General features: G+C 41.4%; 1 protein-coding gene across 1 annotated transcript in view; it reads left to right on the top strand.

Annotated features, from left to right (window-relative positions):
• The first annotated feature begins 1,309 nt into the window (after nt 1-1,309).
• Nucleotides 1,310-14,662, top strand: part of BRINP3 (BMP/retinoic acid inducible neural specific 3) — a 218,643-nt gene continuing 205,290 nt past the window's right edge. Inside the window, exon 1 of the mRNA XM_037069481.1 lies at nt 1,310-1,738. The gene's annotated coding sequence lies outside the window, so the exon portion shown is untranslated. The remainder of the gene's footprint in view (nt 1,739-14,662) is intronic.

Below are 14,662 nucleotides of genomic sequence, written 5' to 3'. Positions count from 1 at the left end.
CGGGAGAAGCATTGCCTTTCCTTTCCAACCACAGAAAAGATTACTTACCAAGAACAGTTTTGATCCAGGGTGAATGTTTGATCCCTCTATCATTTGCTGCCTCAGTCTGTGCAAGAAATCAATTTCCACCCAACGTTTCCCTCCGAGAGAGAGAGAGAGAGAGAGAGAGAGAGAGACAGAGATAGAGAGATAGAGAGAGATGAATGCTTGCTCCGGGGTCCAGAGGAAGGTAGAGCCGAGGGCAGGAGGCTCCCGCAGTGCTTTTTATCCACATCCTGGCTCAGGAGTGAGCGCAGAGAAGGGGGGAGGTTCCCCAGGGAAGGTCGGACATGGCCAGGGCATTTCACCGCCCAAATAGAAATCGTACCCGCTTCCCTGCTCCCTGTCAGCAGAATCACCAACCCCTCAGTCACACTAGCCATTTCCCAGGGGAGGTAGGTTTCCGAAAGGAAAGGGAAGTTCCCGAATTGAGACGCAGAGACAGGGATTTGGGATTTGGTCTTGGAGAAGGAACGTGACCGTGGAGAGGAAAAGGGGAGAAGGAATTCAAATCTTACCTGATTGATCAGGGGATCCTTCGTGCGGTAGTGGGATCCGAAAATGGCTAAAGAATTCGTTCTGCAGCACAGCCCTGCCTAGCGCACTCGCCCCGGGTGCAGGAATCAGAGGGGCTGCGGGGCCTCCAGGCCTGCTACCTGCTCCCCAGGGACGGTCCCGGAAGCTCCAAAGCCCCAGCTTCTAAAGACAGCTGAAGCGGAGGTTTTCGGGTAGAAGTCGGCTCCTTGAGTCTCCGGCAGCAGGTTCGTGGGGAAATCAGGACCCGGGAGAGCTCCCGCCGCCACCGCTGCGCTTCTAACCACTGTGCAGGGTCCCCTGGCCTGAGCCTCAGGCACAGCGCCCCGGACAGCGCTCGGGTGACGGCCTCAGCCGAGTCTTCAGCCCTTTGATCGCCTCCCGCCCCCCAAATGCTGGTGATTTGATCATCCTAAAGTGACCACAGTCATTCCTGTGGGGAGTGGGGGGTGGGAAAGGCTGGCGGTGCTGGGCTTCTTCACCACTCCGGCCCCCCCCCGCCCCCCCCCCCTACAGTTGCAGGGAGCGAGAGGGTTCCAAGGGAAGCCCTAGTGGAAGGCGCTGATAGAATAGTGTTAATCCCAATCATGATGTTCCCGATGCAGGTAGCTTGTAAGGCACAGAGAGTGGGGAGGTGAGAGCGCAATTTCGGAGACGGTGCCCCCTCGGATTCTCATTGGACGCTTCCCAGCGGTCTCAGTCATCCCCGCTGCTCCGTCTGTCCGGATGCCTACAGCCTCGCTCCCGAGTTCTCTCTAGCTCTCCTCGTCTTCAGCGCATCCTTCTACTCCTCCTTGCAGATTTCTCTGTGTTCCACCCCCTGTCCTCTGGGGTAACAGGGCTTCTGTTCCCCCCGCTCTCCCGCTGTCCGCAAATTTGCATTTTGACCACCTAAGGATCATCATATACAAGTCCCCTTCCGCCCCCACCCCTCCCCAAGTAAAAGGCGCCTCTTCCACATTTTGCTTCCCTTCCTCCGGGGTTCTTGGCTCTCGGTGTAACTGGGTTTTACTTGGTTACATGCCACCAGGAACTGCTGCGTATTTCAAAGTCCCACCACCCTGCAGCTCCAGACTTTACCTTGATTGGGGAGATCATGGAGTCTCTGTGTGAATTCTGGACATATTTTCGCTCTCTGTCATCTCGCTTCCTGAAATGTCCTCTGGTAAGTTATGCTCTTTACACATTTATTAGAAACTTACTGCTGCTGTTCTTTTTCATAAGCTGTGCTTGCTTCAGAAGTGCTGCTTTTTGAAACATTGCTTGTGACTTTCAGAACTCAGAGATCTCTGTGACCGTGTCTGATGAGTATGTTAGTTGCTGTGGCACTGATCTACATCCCATGTGGTGAATCACCTCCTCGTCTTGTAAATTCTCTGTTTGTTTCTGTTATTTGTAGCACAGGCCATAGGAAACAGTACCCCTTCTGCCCCCCACCCCCTCCAGTAATGCTTCTTGGCACACACTCTGGTACCATTTGAAAGGTCAATTTTTATGCTTATCTAAGAGTGAGCTTAAAAGAGACCTTATGACAATCTCAGGGTCTGGGAAAGCTTGCTGGCCTCTGGTCATCGGAAGGTTGTCCAGGTCAGTGCTGGTCACTGCCAGCCAGGAGGTGACCAAGGGAGGACTTGTGCAAAGTGTGTTTTTATGGGTTAGCAGAACAGTAAGCACTGCAAGCCAAGGTGTGGAGAGGAGTGTGACTTGTCAGTGCACCATTTCCCCCCCTCCCCGCCCCCAACAACATCCCACATCACGCACGGGCACGTTATTTTGGGCACGGTGTTTCAATGTAGGCATCATATCTGGGAGCACATTTCTGATTTCGTGAATTTAGCCAGTGAACAGTTAATTGGACAGAGTCCTCACTTGGTGAAGTGCTATCTGAAGAAAGCATTGATTATCTCAGTTCTAATACATTGAAATTCAGGGACAGACTTTATATGAAAAATGTAATCACCTCCTTCTATGCACGTTCAACCCCAAGACTCAATTTTTAATAAGTATGTTAAAATGTCAGTGTGTTTTTTCCTTTCATGAACATTTTTTTTGTGGGCTTAACAGGATGATCACGTCCCCTTTAAGTGTTTGGGAAACATTTTAAAGCTCAGCATTAACTTCACTCAATGATAAAGACATCGTATTCATTAAAGGCCAAACGCACATGTATCAGTAATCTCTAAGGAAAGAGAGGTTTAAGGGTTTTCCTCTGAGACTGCCCCCCCCCCCCCATAAGAACAAGTTTCTGGTTTCTGCAACATTTCTCTCTATTGGGATGAATGGACATGAGAACCTATTGTTCAAGCTTTTTTTACATTTCCTTCTCTATACATGAAATTCTCGGAAAGAACTATTCCCCTCGTCACTGATGGCTGACGCGACAACCCAAGTAATGCTTTTCAAATTCAGAAACCCTGCTAGCTTCCAGACCTCAGTGTTCCTGGTCCAGCCACCGCCCATCCCCCAGCCTCGGGATCCGAGGGTTTTCCCCTGGGCTCCCACCAGGAGAACCGGTCTGAGACCTCCCGCCCTACCTGGTACCCCTCACCCCGCACTAGTTTCTACCTAGTCCCCTTCCCTGCCTGGTCGTCCCTCTGTCCTGACAAGTGCCATCAGCGCCCCTGACTTCCGTTGAAGAAACCAGGGCTTAGCGTAATTCGCCCGTTCAAAACCCCCTCTTTGGAGGACGGCTGCTGTTGCGCAGGGTGGAGGGAGGGGGAACCAAGTTTCGGTGCAGTCAGATCTCTCCTTCTTCAGCGAGTCTTCTTCAGAAAGGCGCAAGCGGGTGGTATTTGGGTAAGTGCGTTTTGCTGGCTTATAACCTCACTCTCAGGCCTGGGGAGGGGACATGCCCATCTGAGAGACTCCCGCAGTCAAAGACGTTTGAACCCGAGGACTAGCAACAGGCGAATGTGCCTGGAGATTGTCTGCAGCCCCTGGCAACGCCTAAGCCACCTGGGCTCCAGGAGCGAGGAGGTCCAGGTGCCCAGTTGACTGGCTGGCCCCGGGCTTGGCTCTGGGTGTGGGAGTGACCCGTGTGGGTGGGGACTGTGCCCCTGGCTCCGACCCGCTGGCGCGCAGGCTCTGCACTCAGCCCTGCAGCGAACGCCGCCTGCTGTGGGCTGTTGCAGCCCCGGAGCTCGGGGCGCACCAGGGGGGGTTCATCCTTGCTGAATGTTCCCTTTGCAGCCTTCCTCTGGCTGCACTAGAGCAAAATCCTCGCTGCGGTGCCAGGGAACAGACTTGGGAGCTGGGGCCTCGCTTATCAAAGCCCTTTCTGCGCTGGCGTTAATTAATTAACTAATTAATTAATTAATTTTTAATGAGGCATCCCTACGACGACTTCATGAGGGCTCCTTAGCCTGCCTGATTTGTAAAGCCCAAATCGCCCTCCTCGGACTTGCTTGGTTGGGTTTAGGACTCCTAAGTGACTTCTCAGGCTCTGGGTTAAAGTGCTGTTGACCATTCCTCCCTCCCCTCTCCAACTGGCAGCAGTCTGAGGGGCTGTGGGATGGAGGAGTTGATTTCAACTTGCAGCCAGAGCTTGGACCCTGAGGTTGAGGTTCAAAGCCAAGAGTGAGGTTTGGGGGCCCTTGGGCTTATATGATACCTACTTTCCAGTGGGGCTTTTATTTTTATGGGTCCGGTTTCCTGGCGCCAGGGTGGGAGGCAGGTGCATCTGGGACTGGAGCCGGGGCCTCCGGGCGTCCACCCGAGAGGGGGTGGTGCCTTCTGGCCGCTGGTTACAGGCTGGTTCGGCAGCCAAGCGGGGGCACCGGTTTCCGGCTCTGATGCCCATTCTCCTAGTCCCCAGGAGTTGAACCAGAGAGCATTTTCCTTGGCACCAGGTCAAGAACGTGGTCAGCCCCTCGGAGCAGGGACCTCCTTCCAATGGGAACTCGGCAGGGACACGCTGGGGAGGTTCTAGGTCCAGAGAGGAGATGAGACGCTCCAGCTGTCTGAGCCACCAACCCGAGCAGCTCCCAAAGAGGAAGAGGCGACCAGGGTTGCTAAATGTTCCCTACCATTGCTTACTAGTATTCTAGCCGTTCAAGTGGACGGAAGCAGAGAAACAAGCACCAGGGCATAAAGCTGTCACAGCAGCTTGGAGGGCAGGCGATTCGGGTTTGCGAGACGTCTCCTTTGGTGTGCCTGGTGGATGTGTTTGTCATCACGCAGTGAAGCAGGTAAGGACTGAGTATCTGTGTTTTTTTGACAGTCGTGTAACCTGTGCCTGACCCCCTCTGGTGATCATTTTTCTCTCTTTCAAGCGGTGGAGTGCGTGTATTTTCAGATGGTTCGGCTGTGATGCAGAACTTCTTGATATTCACATTCATGCACATTTTTTAACTCCATCGACGTGTCGAAAGTGCATGGATTCATTTAAATGTCAACATACATTGACTTAAATGTTTAACAGTGGTACGAAGTCATCAACCGGGCCAAGGGGAGAGGAAAAATAGGGAGCGAGTAGAGAGTTACAGGGAGACATGTGTCAGCCCAAGCAAGTAAGTAAGATAATGGCATTATCAGTACTTCCCGAAAACACCCCTGTCATTAAGGTCACAGACCTTAATAGATAGAGAACACTTGCAGAGCTAGTTAGGGCATCTCGAACTAGCAATTCAATTCTGACTACTTCATAGGAATGGACATTTTCTATTTCTTTAAATTAAAAAAACATCCTGGGAGTGGGGGTTGACGGGTTGTCAAACGAGAAGAGTTCTCCCTAAGGCAGTATTATGTATGACTCCAGTGTAGAAACCTTTGGGCTCAGGAAACCATTTGGAAAGTGAAAAATAAAATCCGAACAAATTTGAAAAACTAATGGCAGATCTCCCATAAGCAGAGCTTTTTTAAATGATAAGTTTTGCAGATTTATAATTCTAGCAGTCAGTAGATATCATCCATGATCAGACTTAACGTAAATGTCCATTACAATGACAAAACAGACTTTGAATGTTTTAATGAGTTTGGTTGTTATTATGGGTGCTGGTTTGTGATGTTGTGTTTACATGGTAAAGGGTTCTGGAGTCCCCACCCGTTGAAGCCAAAAATATTAATAAGACATTATCCTGAAGCTATTTCTTTTATTTCTTAATGCTTTCTCTTCTCTAAGAACTTGTATTCTCTATGATTTTCTCTGGAAATATTTTTAGTACTTACATTTATTGACATGGATGCCTGATCAATAATTTTTCTGCTTGTAAGGCTCACTGATAACATCTTGAGGAAGTATAAAAAATAATTGCAACTTTGGGTCATAAAATTGCAAAGTTTCAGTGTTTGGGTTTTTTTTTTTTCTTTTTTCAGTTTGATGCAAGAAGTAATTTTTACTTCCCTGGGAAAATAATTTATCAATGGAGTCCAACTCCTCAAATCTTTTGCATTCCCCCCCCCCAGAGTTTTATAGTAGTGAACTTGCTCATTGTATGTGTGTATGTGTGTATGTCTGTATGTGTGTATATATATCCCCACTTTGGGGTGGGTGGGGAAGGTATTTATTTTAAACCTACATTGCTTTAATAATGTTTTCCACATGATGAAAAAGGCATGATGCCATTTGTGACTGAGTTCACTTATTACTTAATCAAATAACATGTGATTCCAGCCTTTGGCGACACTTTCTTTCAATACACTCAACATTATACTGGCAATGTGAATTTTTATAAAATACAGTGCATCTTGATTTCTCCACACAAAATGATTGCTACATTGTAGTTAAGTAAGTCAACCCCCAAGTTAGAAGAAATCGTTGGAACTCTACAGGAGCACATCCCAGTGCCCACACACAGGTGTGTATTATGTACACATGCGAATATATAAAATTAGCCTTACCCCTGGATTTCTGTATTCTTTCCAGAGAAGTGAAATTTCTTTTCAAAATGTTGCCTTGTGTGTTTCTCTCTGCAAGTGCAGAGAGCTCCGCTGGTGGGACTTGAGAACTTTGATGTCTGATTATGAACTTGGGCTTCCATTTCCCGTATTTCCTGTTCTTTTGATTTTTGAACATTATCTCTAGAATGGTCGGAACTACTGATGAGAATACGTGTCTACAATTTTAGTAATTTAGAGAATTGGCTATTCCTATTAAAAGTTCAGACACAGAAATATACTACCAATCTGTGCAAGTTTAGCACTAAATTATATTTTGTTTACAAACATCACAGAGGAGCTTAGCTATGGTTGTGCCTTTTGGTTAATGGGGTCTGTCTGCTTTTAAGGTTGATCATATTTTTCTCTTCACCTCTGAGCAGCAGGTTATTTTGAAAGGTAGAGTCAGGGGGAGCTGGTATCCCTTCCCTGATTTCATCTGAAGTTCGATCTCATTCATGGGATGCTAGTGAGAGCCCCCGACCACTTTTTATTTATTTTCCTCATCTCTCACCTGGGGAAAACCACGTCTACTTTAAAATGTCTTTGTACATAAAGTGACATGAGATGAGGATGCTTTAAAAAAGGCAAACATTAGGAAAGCAAAATATATTCCTAAAAGATATCATTTATGTGTACTTTATTTTTGTCTTTTTGGATAGAGCTCTCTGTCTATGTAAGAAGTAATGTTGACTCAACCCCCCCCCAATTTAATTAATTGTTTTTTAAAATTTTGTATCGTTGTTCAATTGTAATTGTTCCCATTCCCCCCCAACCCCGTTGCTCTCCCCTGCTCTGCCCCCCTCCCCCACATAGTGTCAAATATTCTTGGTCTGTAGTGTCATGGTGTCTAATGGGTTTAAATACTATTTCTTTTATCTTAATATTGTACAGCTGAAAGTAAACGTTAAACGACGCACTCTTTGAGGCACAGTAGTTCTTCCTCGCATTCATTTACCTTGGCTTTAATGCAGTTCTGGGAGAAGAGTAACTGACAGAAGAAGCAGCTCTTGCTTGACCCTTCAGTGTCATTCCATTAAAGGCAAGTCTGCCTCCTCTAGCAGATTTCTGTCATTAACCTGATGATCTCTATCATCAGTTTAATGGGAAACAGGATCGGAATTCTTGTTTTCCACTCAAGAAAGACCGTTGATTCCTAACATCTTTTACGAAGTGTATGCAGCTCCCCAGAGTGAATCCTGCAAGGCCTGGTGTCATCCATGTTTTAGTTTAGCAACTACTCGGGTAATTTTATTAAAATATTTACAGTGTGATTTTGACCAGTTTCTCCAGGCAGTCATTACTCTATGCTTTTGTGATTTTAATGTTGATATTTCATAAGTTCCAAAGGATAACAGAACCGAAAATAATTTGTGTTTGAGTGTTACTGGGTGCTAAAGGAGGTTCTTGATTCTTACAAGAAAGGGCTAGTTTAATCATGTTTAGTCTATCCTCGAACCTAGAAATGATTCCTGAAGATGAAATTTCATCATGAACACTGAGGGCCTTTCTGCAGAAAATGTATCTGGAAGTTCCGGCCTCACTTTTCTTCTCCTTTCTCTTTTTTGCTTAGTGGTACCACTCCAACCATTTACACTAGTCATCAAATATCTTCATCAGTAACATTTTAAAGATTTGATCACTATCTGATCTCACCTTTAACAGAAAACTAAACAACAAACAAACAAGCAAAATACAACCAAAGACACTGAAATAGAGAACAGGCTGATAGTGACCAGAGAGAAGAGGGGAGGGAATTTCAGGGGGAAAAGGGGAAGGGTTTACAGAAACAAGTATAAAGGACACATGGACAAAAACTAGGGGCGGGGGTGGAAATGGGACGGAGATGGGAAGCGCTTGGGGGGCGTGGGCTGGGATGGGAGTAAAAGAAAACCATACTTGAACAACAATTAAATAAATTAATCTAAAAAAAGATTTTATCACTATCATGTAAATGCATATTTGATGAGTTATGAAGAATATTTATATCCAGTTAATCACTTGCAGACCTATCCAGTTACAATGTTTCCAAAGGTGATTATTTCATAAGCTATCAATCCACACTTCTGTGTTTAGTGTCTGAAATAAAGTGTTCGTGCAATCGGTTCCCACATATTTCTCAATTTTGCATTCAGAGTAAAAGATCATGAATAATTAGTTGATACTCTAATAATAGAAATAAACCCAGTTATGATTTTCTAATCAATTTTCCCCATATTGAAAGATATAACTAATATATTTTTAATGAACTGAGTGTATTAGTAAGTACTATATCATGAAATAAATAGTTTGGTTGATTGTTAAAATGTTGGTTTTAACCAAGAAATTATAAATGCAGATGTAGAAAAGTGGTATGCAGTCTAACAAATTAAGGAATTTTATAGATTCTTATTCTATATTCATTGCTGTTTCTTAAACACAGGTCACAATTTCTTAAAAAAATAGTTTTTATTAAGTTTATAGTCAACAATGCAATTTATCCTGTGCCCTATTTTTACTCATATTTGATTTTTAGGAATATTTGTTTGAATGGCTAAACCCTAATTTACTGAAAGATAAATGCCTTTAAAAGCACCCAAAGCACATTTCCTTTAATAGCTAATGAAGAAGCTACTGTGTTATAGTTCCAGAAAATTAAATCTATAAAATACACATTTATTGATTAAATTAATAAATATGTTACCATTACCTTCAAATGTATTGTAGCTCTCTGCTGTATAAGAATTATTGTCTCATAATGGTGTGTTTTATTTTAATTCCATTATAGATTTATTGTGAAAGAATACTTAATAGATAGACTTATTCTTGCTGATTTCTGTGAATATTAGCCGACCTCATCAGGATTGAGCTGTTTTTTATGAACTTTTCTGAAGTCTTGCATTTTGTTAATTTTAAAACTATCTCCTGACTATTGCACTATTAAAAAACAATCTCGCCTTGGGAAGACCAGAGTTGAGTAAACATACATTTTAGAGTTTCACTGTCAGACAGTGGCCAGTATATAAACACACTGCTACTTTATAGACTCATTAGATACCCACTCTCACAACCAAAAAATATTTTCTTTCAAATATGTCAAAAGGTGACCACAAATATCAGCTAGTTTGGGGAAAAGTGATTACATCAAATTAAAGGATAAGTTTAAAACTCGAAGCCTGGGTTTCCTCAAGTATCATATTGCAAAATATCATGTTTACAAGTTGCTTATAATGAATGTGTGCTTTTCAATTTGTAATATCTTTGATATGCATATATTTTTCAAGAATCAACTCTTGTTACTGCTTTTAGATCAGTTTTGTGCTGTGTGTAGAAGCTCCGTCTGTTGCAGCTAAAGTTAATAGAGAAGAAAAGTTAACTCAGTGATGGAATTCCTGGGTGGACAACATATAGATACATGACTTTCATGGCTGTGGGGTGGTGACATTTCTGATGGTCTGAAAACAAACAGCCCTGCGAATCCACATGTAGAGACGGTGGAACAGTGTGCTTCAGAAATGAGCACCTCTTACGTAATGAAAAACACAATCTCACTTTTCCGAAGAAAATTATTAAAGGTTGACTAAATCATGCAGTAAAATGATATCCTTAAGATAGTTAACTCATGCTTTTCTCAACCTTTTCTTTCATATTAGTATGTAGACCAGGTCTCCCTTGCTCAAAACATTTATATGGAGTGGCCCTACCTACGTTTACAATAAAAAACTTATTGTTCATTCAGACCTGTCAATACTATACAATAACAAAGTTACAGAACATTTGCTAAATGTGATAGGTCATATTTTTAAGATTATACTATGGAATAATGTGGAAGAAGATTAAGGTTTCCAAAATAGAATACAAGGAATCTGCCAGTTATCAATTAACCTCAGCAACAAGTGGAAAGTATATTTTGTGTTCCCTATGAATAATTTCATTCCAAATAGAGTTATTAAAAAAACTCATGAATTTTGAATTAAAACTTTTCTTGAAGAAGGAATTAGGGTGGAATATGAGTTTTCTGGATTTATAAGCTATATTCTTTTCTACTTACCAAAAGTTTCATCTTGTCATTCACCATTGCTGCAAAATAACACTTTCATTTCTCAAATGGCAACCAAGAGAAGGGGTCTCAGTCATATCCAGGAATTAAAACTTAAAGTTGATAGCTAAGAAAAAAGGAATCCTGGATGATTTTCTAAGGGGCACCCTACATGCTTTTAAAAATTCATCTTACACTCTTTTTTTTTTTTTTGGCTAATACTTGTTTTAAGCATCTTTCTCACCCTTAAGTGGGGACATAGGTTATACATCCCTCTTTATTCTTAAATAGACCTTTTAGACCTCGGACAGATTATTATTTTCAAGGTAGGTGCAGCTGTCTTCATATCTGGGAATAGGGAACTGTGGGGATAGAGCTCCGAGCATCCCAGTTGCCTCTTAGTGTGAACCACTCATCCATCCGCGGGATGCAGGTGTTTCAACACATCTCTTCTTTAACCAATTTGACAGAACAGAACAACAAATTGTGGTCACATGGAAATAGGCCAAAATGAACATGAAAGGTTACTCATGTCATGAGAACCTTTTAAACCCATCCTCAACAGCCGCTACTGAAGGAAATCTTCTCTGATTTAGAGTAAGAATTGGCAACTCTAATATAAACCGGGGTGACTATTGAAAAGATTTCTTTTACAATAATGATACTGAGTCAGTAAGATAAGCAAAAGTTTAATCGTGCTTCACATGATTTTTTCATCATAAAAGTGATACACATTTGACATGTTTTGCTATCTTTTAGGTATAGATTTGCAGAAGCCCATGATGAAGATGGAGATTTATTTGCTCAGGACTGGAAACTACAATTCTTACCTGTTCATTGAAAATTTATGTATTACCAAATTTTGGTCTCCTATAAGTCCTATAATACTGATACCAATAATCCTTATTCAGAAGGTAATTTCTGACAAGTTTAGACAACATGATGTTAAAAATTACCCCTAATGTAATTTATCAAAATTACATGATATTTTGGGTATAGCTAATATTAAGTAGTCCCTATATGTCCCATTTAATGTCCCATTTAATTCAAAATATGGCTAGTTCTGTTTATATTAAAACACTCTTTAAGAATAAAGATGGTTTTTTCACATAGGTTAACTTTGATTCTGAAATTTAGTTCTGTATAGCTGAGTTCTTTATCACATTTTGAGCTTGAAGACAATGTGAGCTATTTTAGAAGTTAAAGTAATATACTGACAAGAGCGGTTTTTGCAAATAGGAAATGTTTTCAAATTGCGTGTTGGTAAATAATGGGAAAGCCAGGCACTTATTTTAAGAAAAAGTTTAGACAAGCTAGAATATATTACCAACATCAGGCAATGTAAGGCTAACTACCACGTGAAAAGATGGACCATTCCAGCATCTCTGGCAACTGAGAGAGATGTGCTGTGGTCCATTGCTAATGAGTCATTCTCTAATAAGAAACATGCAATGTTCCGGTGCCATTATTGGGTGGTGGTGCAGAAGGCATTGGCCAATGGCAGGTAAAGACTTACCTACTCGATGCAGGATCGGTTTGCTTGTTGTCGATCTCCTGGTTTTGGTATTTTCAGTTTTTGTGGGTCAATAGCTACCTTAACTCCTTTTGAATGTAGTAGTATGTAAATTTTTAAAGTAAGCATAGACTGGATGGTTTTCCATTCATGAATCTTCTTCAGTTTCACAATATGCTTCGCGTACCCTCGTTAACACCCCTGTTTCTATGACCAAATCATGAAGGACTTGCTGGCAGGGGATCCTACTGCAGCGACCCCTAAAAAGTGATGGAGCAGGCACTGAATTGAAGTCCTTTTCGAGAACTTTGTGGGTTGTCTCATTTTATTTGCTTACACTAGCAAGAGATCGTCATTATATTAATCTGTGCGTAATCTCTTAGTCATCGTACCTTTTTGCTTTCCTTCTGATATTTTTGAAAGTAACTGAGCTTCCTTGATTCAGCTTACATCCTATAGGTTAAGACTGGCCTTAGAGACATGAATCCCCCTAGTCATTTCACTGCTAAACCTGTGTTCCGGAGGGTCTTCCTCGTTATTGATTTTAGCTGATTAGGCAACAATGTGCCTCTGAATTACAGCATCACATGTTTCCTGTCTTAATGAGGATTTCTTAGCCTTCTGAGGAGTCAGTACTTCAGAGGGAGGTACCCTTCTTGATCCTGTCAATCCATTTTGTTCTTCCATCAAGGAGAGTTCGGTGCTCCCAGCTGAGGGTAGAACTGATGAAAAACCGATGAAGAGAAGGGGAGCCCCATTCCTCAGTTTTGTCCAGCACATTGGGCAAATCCCCAAGGTCAGAGTAATTTGGGTTCTCTTTAGATTTTAAATATAAAGCATCTCAGTATTTCAACATATGTGGTCATAGCACAAAATATCTTGGTAAAATTAAAAGTGCACTTATTTCCAATGTATAAGAAATGCAGTCAGAGACGAATGTTTCAGAAAATGTAATTAGATTACAAAATCTAATTTTAAAGTAAAATATGGAGAATGCTTCAGAGAACTTATTTATAACCACACACAACGGTGGTACTGACCACCTTTGACTAACAAAACAGTGAAACAAAAGACAGTTTAAAATCAAGATGAAAATAACCTACGTGTAGGAATGGAGTGGAAATGATGATGACAGATATGTGGGTATACTAGGGTGACTATGGATGGACTCAGGAACCTGCTTTTTCTTTATTTTATTCTGCTAATAAAAGTCATTCTAGTTTGTAAGGAGAATCAAGCGTTTCTTGTCAATAAAACAATTTTGTCACTTGAATGAAAATTGAAAGGGAATTGGAGGAAGCAATGGATTAAAAAACATACTCAGCAAATCTAGGTGAGTTTAAAGGTAATAAAGCTCTGCCTCTGTCTTAATGGACAAAGTCCTCAGTCTCAGTTTTGCAAAGATTTCAGACTGCTCCTGGGTAAATGATGCTGGGTGCAAAGTGAAAATGTAATGCTAACTAGCTCTTCAGCAAAGGCAGTGCTGTAAATAAAGGCTTACTAATATATATAATCTAAGAGTAAGTACTAACAATGAGATGATATTGAGAAATCTTGGAAACTGGTAGGCAGATATACAAGACGTTTGTTGATCTATAATATGACCAAAACTTACCTTGGAGCTAACGAGGAGTAGAAGGTAAAATGAACTATTTAATTAGAAGATATATGGACAAACATAAGCAGAATATGTCTTCTGGAGTCACGCAGAAAGGCAGTATTGCATTTGAGAAACTTTCAAAGGAAGTTCACTAAACATATTTAAAAATCTTTTTAAAAGGTCCAGATTATTTAGGAAAAACTTTTAGAATTTAGAATTCTTAGAATTTTAGATTCTAAGAATCTTCAAGTTCTTTTTATCCATTTCTCAGGAAAAGAAAATGTTCAAACTTCTTAAAACTAGGAGTGTGTGTTTATAAATATGGTCAATGAATTCCTAAAATTATCTTCTAATGCTGGTTATAGATATCATTTTATTCACAGGATAATAAATCTTGTAACTATTTAATAATTCCTACAGTAATATCACAATTCCTGTAAATCTAGTATAAGCGACATCTGGCAGAGATTTGTGCCTGCACTTTCCCCAGACTCCAGGGACTAAAACTGATGAATTCACTTATTAGTTTAATAACTTTCACTTTCTTTTATTGGCTCTCATGATTTTCCTTCATTTTCAATACCTCTAAGTTTAGCTGCTTCTTTCAAATATCCTTCAAGGAACTCTATTCTCTACTTTGGTCATTGGCTTCTGTGTTACAAAGTCTTCTCTCACACAAGGATCATTAAAGTTATTAACCCAAAGCAAATAAGAAAACAATTTAGGGCATTTAATAATAATTAAAATCTAGTACTCACACATAGAAAGGTGATTCAAATGTGCATTTATCTGCTTTTGAGACAAACCAGGTGGATAAAACCCTTTTACTATTGAACGTTAAGACTAGTGACCACAGGTCCAAAGGTCTTTGGGCACCTGCATCCTTATCTTACTGCTTGCCAACTCTGCCTTTCTTGCTGGTTTGGAACTCTTCAGGGCAATTTTCCAGAGACACTTTCAGGAGAACTTTTAGGTATCATATTTGGTCATCATGCATCTCTCTAAAAAGACCTTATAAGTATAATCCCCCAAATTCATCTACGTTTAGTCAGGATTCACATTATTATGTAGTAATAAACTCTCC

Source organism: Sturnira hondurensis, unplaced genomic scaffold (assembly GCF_014824575.4).
Source record: "Sturnira hondurensis isolate 20B ecotype Veracruz unplaced genomic scaffold, ASM1482457v3 Scaffold0018525, whole genome shotgun sequence".
NCBI classification, from domain to species: Eukaryota; Metazoa; Chordata; class Mammalia; order Chiroptera; family Phyllostomidae; genus Sturnira; species Sturnira hondurensis.
The sequence above is the reverse complement of the archived record's forward strand: the minus strand, read 5'-3'. Positions and strand labels throughout refer to the sequence as shown.